Here is a 7,477-nt window from a genome sequence, read left to right as displayed (position 1 = left end):
GACCAAATCAAGGCTGGTCCAGACCGGACAAAATCTGAACCAAACATAGACATCTATGATATACACTGCTCAAAAAAATAAAGGGAACACTTAAACAACACAATGTAAGTCCAAGTCAATCACACTTCTGTGAAATCAAACTGTCCACTTAGGAAGCAACACTGATTGACAATAAATTCTACATGCTGTTGTGCAAATGGAATAGACAACAGGTGGAAATTATAGGCAATTAGCAAGACACCCCCAATAAAGGAGTGGTTCTGCAGGTGGTGACCACAGACCACTTCTCAGCTCCTGTGCTTCCTGGCTGATGTTTTGGTCAATTTTGAATGCTGGCGGTGCTTTCACTCTAGTGGTAGCATGAGACGGAGTCTACAACCCACACAATTGGCTCAGGTAGTGCAGCGCATCCAGGATGGAACATCAATGCTGTGTCTGTCAGCGTAGTATCCAGAGCATGGAGGCGCTACCAGGAGACAGGCCAGTACATCAGGAGATGTGGAGGAGGCCGTAGGAGGGCAACAACCCAGCAGCAGGATCGCTACCTCCGCCTTTGTGCAAGGAGGAGCAGGAGGAGCACTGCCAGAGCCCTGCAAAATGACCTCCAGCAGGCCACAAATGTGCATGTGTCTGCTCAAACGGTCAGAAACAGACTCTATAAGGGTGGTATGAGGGCCCGACGTCCACAGGTGGGGGTTGTGCTTACAGCCCAACACCGTGCAGGACGTTTGGCATTTGCCAGAGAACACCAAGATTGGCAAATTCGCCACTGGCGCCCTGTGCTCTTCACAGATGAAAGCAGGTTCACACTGAGCACGTGACAGACGTGACAGTCTGGAGATGCCGTGGAGAACGTTCTGCTGCCTGCAACATCCTCCAGCATGACCGGTTTGGCGGTGGGTCAGTCATGGTGTGGGGTGGCATTTCTTTGGGGGGCCGCACAGCCCTCCATGTGCTCGCCAGAGGTAGCCTGACTGCCATTAGGTACCGAGATGAGATCCTCAGACCCCCTGTGAGACCATATGCTGGTGCGGTTGACCCTGGGTTCCTCCTAATGCAAGACAATGCTCGACCTCATGTGGCTGGAGTGTGTCAGCAGTTCCTGCAAGAGGAAGGCATTGATGCTATGGACTGGCCCGCCCGTTCCCCAGACCTGAATTGAATTGAGCACATCTGGGACATCATGTCTCGCTCCATCCACCAACGCCATGTTGCACCACAGACTGTCCAGGAGTTGGCAGATGCTTTAGTCCAGGTCTGGGAGGAGATCCCTCAGGAGACCATCCGCCACCTCATCAGGAGCATGCCCAGGTGTTGTAGGGAGGTCATATAGGCACGTGGAGGCCACACACACTACTGAGCCTAATTTTGACTTGTTTTAAGGACATTACATCAAAGTTGGAACAGCCTGTAGTGTGGTTTTCCACTTTAATTTTGAGTGTGACTCCAAATCCAGACCTCCATGGGTTGATAAATTTGATTTCCATTGATAATTTTTGTGTGATTTTGTTGTCAGCACATTCAACTATGTAAAGAAAAAACTATTTAATAAGAATATTTCATTCATTCAGATCTAGGATGTGTTATTTTAGTGTTTCCTTTATTTTTTTGAGCAGTGTATATCAGTGGATGTGGAAATCAAGGCTGGTCCGGAACTGCACCAAAAAAAGACTTCCAAAAGGTGTCGGCATCGGTCCATGTTTACTGGGGTGTAGCCTACCATGTCCGCCCCCAATGGAAGGTTATGACCATGTGATAGGCCCACCATCTGTAAAACCCGTCGTGGTCAGTTTAGCTCAGAAAATGCCGTCCTCGTCAATCTGACACCAGTCTGCCTAATGAGCAGACTACTCTCGCTAGAGAGAGTGACTGAGGATGATTTGGCTGTAAAGGTAGAAGTTGCCTTTGGAAAAGTTTTAGGATCAGTTTACTCTTATAAAACCCATTCACAGGTTCGGTAAATTTTATTTTACTAGGCAAGTCAGTTAAGAACAAATTCTTATTTTCAATGACGGCCTAGGAACAGTGGGTTAACTGCCTTGTTCAGAGGCAGAATGACAGATTTGTACCTTGTCAGCTCAGGGATTTGAACTTGCAACCTTTCGGTTACTAGTCCAACACTCTAACCACTAGACTGCCCTGGTGTCGCTAGGGCAATCCAGGCAGCTGACAGAGGATTTTCATTGTGAAGAATGTGTTTGTTTTAATTGACTGTGTTTTGTATCTTAATATGTATTTAATGTGTATATTCATCTACACTTGCCTATTGATGTGTTTCGTTTTTGTATTGTGCAGGGCTCATTTACAAAACAGACTTTTAGTCTCAATATGACTTCCCTGTTGAAGTAAGAGTAAATAATAACCTTAGAGCCAAAAAAAACACCTTCAGTGTAGGGCCAATTTATGTCAGCTTTGTGTGAGAGAGAGGTGTTTTATAGATGACTGTTATGATGTCTCTCTGATTGCCTTCCCAGGCCTGGTTAGTCAGACTAGATAGACATGAGCAATTTACTAGAGAGCACATGTTTCATCATTTAAATCCCTACTTACGCAGATTTGTCAGTACTTGTGTGTATGTGTGTATGTGTGTATATTTGTCCTAGTTAGACAAAGAGAGAAAAATCACTGAGTAGTGACATTAAATCAACGGTGTCTCTATGGAAACAGAGGATACCCAGTGTTGTTTTGATATGCCATTGAATCATTTATTTACTTACTGTAACATTCTCTTTTTGTGTGTTTGTGTGTGTGTGTGTGTCTTTACATGTGTGTGTGTCTGTGTGTGAGAGAGAGAGAATGTTTTTGTGTGTGTGGGAGTACAGCATGTGTGTGTGTGTGTGTGAGAGAGAGAGAGAGAGAGAGAGAGGAAATGTTTTTGTGTGTGTGGTAGTACAAGCATGTTTGTGTGTGTGTGCGTGCACATGTGTGTGTGTGCGTGCATGTGTGTGTGTGTGTAGTACAAGCATGTTTGTGTGTGTGTGCGTGCACATGTGTGCATGTGTGTGTGTGTGCACATGTGTGTGTGTGTGTGTTTGTGTGCGTGCACATGTGTGTATGTGTGTGTGTGCGTGCACATGTGTGTGTGTGTGTGTGCGTGCACGTGTGTGTGCGTGCACGTGTGTGTGTGTGTGTGTTTGTGTGCGTGCGTGCACGTGTGTGTGTGTTTGTGTGTTTGTGTGTTTGTGTAGTGTCTGTCATAGCAGCTCTGAGATATTGCTTTATGAATGTCACTAATTGAGCAGACAGGATGACGTTTTATTGGGTATTTGATGGATGAAAACGTCCAATCAAATTTCTCCTAATCTAGACACCCTCCTCTTTCACTCATATTATTGGTTAAAAATTCAAGTCAATTTATATCAATTCAGTTATTGATCACATTCTGATTAATATGATATCATATAACCCCATGGGTCAAAGAATGATTGACAGAGCGTTCAAGCATTGACCCAAACTTCCTTTCCTTTCCTCTCCTCTCCTCTCCTTTTTTTTGGAACAAATCCCTGGACGCAGACTTTCTGTGCGTATGGACCATTATGATCCAAATAATGTCTTCCGTTAATATCGTCTTGGGGTGGGAGAGATCTTTAACACTGCAGTGTGTGTGTGTGTGTGTGTGTGTGTGTGTGTGTGTGTGTGTGTGTGTGTGTGTGTGTGTGTGTGTGTGTGTGTGTGTGTGTGTGTGTGTGTGTGTGTTAGCTTGACTCTGACGTTTGTGAGAGCAATTACAGATTAGCCGTCCCATTGGTAGATTGTCATTACATCTCTTTTGCAACAGCTGTCAGTGGTTGCCATGGTGACATGACACTGGAACATTCTCTGTTTACATCTGTGATGAGCAGTTTCTTTCAGGGTTTACATATCACAGATGAAAATTAAATGGAGGTTGCGCGATTCATGTTTGTGTGTGTGTGAGTGTGTGTGTGTATGTGCGTGAGTGTACATGAACACTCATAGTGTCCCAGGACTTTTATGCTGAGTCATATGTCTGGTTTGACCAGTTGTGTCTCAGTGATGATAGAGTTTGGAGGTTAAATTTAATACGCAGGCACACACACACACACACACACACACACACACACACAGAGAGACACAGACACAGGCTGTGTTAATGAAGCTCAGGTCTCTTCTCCTTCACACAGAGGAGGTAATTTAATTTGGCCCAGCTGAACTGTGTGGCAGTGAATGGAAGGAAAGTTATTTTACTCTTATCTCCCAATGGAAGGACAGGCTTTGTTGTGTGTGTGTGTGTGTGTGTGTGTGTGTGTGTGTAGTGTGTGTGTGTGTGGTGTGTGTGTGTGTGTGTGTGTGTGTGTGTGTGTGTGTGTGTGTGTGTGTGAAAAAGTGTGTGTGTGTGTGTGTGTGTGTGTGTGTGTGTAGCATAGCAGAGTGCAGCCCATATTATTAATGGAGGTGTGTAATTGTGTGTGCTGTGAGAGAATAGAATCAGAGTATGAGTGTGTGTATTAGAGAGAAAAAGAGAGATAAGAGAGAGAGAGAGCGATGAGGGAGAGAGAGATGAGGGAGCGAGAGGGAGATGAGGGAGAAAGAGATGAGCGAGGGAGAGAGAGATGAGGGAGAGAGAGAGAGAGAGATGAGCGAGAGAGAGGGAGATGAGAGATGAGGGAGAGAGGGGAGATGAGGGAGGGAGAGAGAGAGATGAGGGAGGGAGAGAAATGAGGGAGAGAGAGGGAGATGAGGGAGAGAGAGAGGGAGATGGGGAGAGAGGGGTAAAGAAGGAGGGAGAGAGAGATGAGAGGGAGATGAGGGAGGGAGAGAGAGATGAGGGAGAGGGAGAGGGGTAAAGAGGGAGAGAGAGGGAGATGAGGGAGGGAGAGAGTTGAGGGAGAGAGGGGGAGAGATGGGTAAAGAGGGAGAGAGAGCGAGGGAGAGAGAGCGGGGAGAGAGATGGGGGAGACGTGAATGTTATAGTCAGACTGTCACTGCATCAGTTAAAGCTCTGAATGTTCAGCATGCATGTAGGTGTGTTCAAGTTCAAGTTAGTTGATTTGTCCTATATACAGTACATGGAGTACACAGTTAGTTGATTTGTCCTATATACAGTACATGGAGTACACAGTTAGTTGATTTGTCCTATATACAGTACATGGAGTACACAGTTAGTTGATTTGTCCTATATACAGTACATGGAGTACACAGTTAGTTGATTTGTCCTATATACAGTACATGGAGTACACAGTTAGTTGATTTGTCCTATATACAGTACATGGAGTACACAGTTAGTTGATTTGTCCTATATACAGTACATGGAGTACACAGTTAGTTGATTTGTCATATATACAGTACATGGAGTACACAGTTAGTTGATTTGTCCTATATACAGTACATGGAGTACACAGTTAGTTGATTTGTCCTATATACAGTACATGGAGTACACAGTTAGTTGATTTGTCCTATATACAGTACATGGAGTACACAGTTAGTTGATTTGTCCTATATACAGTACATGGAGTACACAGTTAGTTGATTTGTCCTATATACAGTACATGGAGTACACAGTTAGTTGATTTGTCCTATATACAGTACATGGAGTACACAGTTAGTTGATTTGTCCTATATACATCTATGTTTCTCAAACGTCAAATTTCAAAGTCGTTGCAAACATCAATTTTCAAAGTTTTTAAGGTTAAGTTTAGGCATTAACTCTGAATGTTTAAGGTTAGGGTTAAGGTTAGGGTTAAGGTTAGGGTTAAGGTTGGGTTAAGGTTATGGTTAAGGTTAGGGTTAAGGTTAGGGTTAAGGTTATGGTTAAGGTTAGGGTTAAGGTTAGGGTTAAGGTTAGGGTTAAGGTTAGGGTTAAGGTTAGGGTTAAGGTTTGTGATAGGCTTAAAACAAAATACTAAAAAACAACTTTCTATTGCTGGATTTGAACTTGCAACCAGAGGCAGATTCTGACGCCTATCCACCATCCTTGTCCACAATGCACAAGCAAAACTGAAACCTACTTGAAGGTAACAACACTCTCTGTTGCCCCTACTGTCCAGTGTCCATGTCATCTCCTGGTGTCCTCAGACATGGATCGGCGTCAGATACTGACTTGTATCACGGGTGACTTGGCTGGCAATGAAATGCTTACCTGCAGGCTCACCTCTCGACAGGCTCACCTATGGACAGGCTCACCCCTCGACAGGCTCACCCATCGACAGGCTCACCCATCGACAGGCTCACCCATCGACAGGATCACCCATCGACAGGCTCATCTATCAACAGGCTCACCTATGGACAGGCTCACCTATGGACAGGCTCACCCCTCAACAGGCTCACCTTTCGACAGGCTCACCTATGGAAAGGCTCACCCCTTGACAGGCTCACCCCTTGACAGGCTCACCCATCGACAGGCTCACCTCTCGACAGGCTCACCTATCGACATGCTCACCTATCGACAGGCTCACCTATCGACATGCTCACCTATCGACAGGCTCACCTCTCGACAGGCTCACCTCTCGACAGGCTCACCTCTCGACAGGCTCACCTCTCGACAGGCTCACCCCTCGACAGGCTCACCCCTCGACAGGCTCACCTCTCGACAGACTCACCTCTCGACAGGCTCACCTATGGACAGGCTCACCCCTCGACAGGCTCACCTATGGACAGGCTCACCCCTCGACAGGCTCACCCCTCGACAGGCTCACCCATCGACAGGCTCACCTCTCGACAGGCTCACCTATGGACAGGCTCACCCCTCGACAGGCTCACCTATGGACAGGCTCACCCCTCGACAGGCTCACCCCTCGACAGGCTCACCTCTCGACAGGCTCACCTCTCGACAGGCTCACCTATGGACAGGCTCACCCCTCGACAGGCTCACCCCTCGACAGGCTCACCCATCGACAGGCTCACCTCTCGACAGGCTCACCTATGGACAGGCTCACCCCTCGACAGGCTCACCTATGGACAGGCTCACCCCTCGACAGGCTCACCTATGGACAGGCTCACCCCTCGACAGGCTCAACCATCGACAGGCTCACCCATCGACAGGCTCACCTCTCGACAGGCTCACCCATCGACAGGCTCACCTCTCGACAGGCTCACCTCTCGACAGGCTCACCCCTCGACAGGCTCACCCCTCGACAGGCTCACCCCTCGACAGGCTCACCCCTCGACAGGCTCACCTCTCGACAGGCTCACCTCTCGACAGGCTCACCTATGGACAGGCTCACCCCTCGACAGGCTCAACCATCGACAGGCTCACCCATCGACAGGCTCACCTCTCGACAGGCTCACCCATCGACAGGCTCACCTCTCGACAGGCTCACCCTCGACAGGCTCACCCCTCGACAGGCTCACCCCTCGACAGGCTCACCCCTCGACAGGCTCACCCTCGACAGGCTCACCTCTCGACAGGCTCACCCTCGACAGGCTCACCCCTCGACAGGCTCACCCCTCGACAGGCTCACCCCTCGACAGGCTCACCCCTCGACAGGCTCACCCCTCGACAGGCTCACCTCTCGACAGG

Source organism: Oncorhynchus tshawytscha, linkage group LG14, assembly GCF_018296145.1.
Source record: "Oncorhynchus tshawytscha isolate Ot180627B linkage group LG14, Otsh_v2.0, whole genome shotgun sequence".
Classification (NCBI taxonomy): Eukaryota; Metazoa; Chordata; class Actinopteri; order Salmoniformes; family Salmonidae; genus Oncorhynchus; species Oncorhynchus tshawytscha.
The sequence above is the reverse complement of the archived record's forward strand: the minus strand, read 5'-3'. Positions refer to the sequence as shown.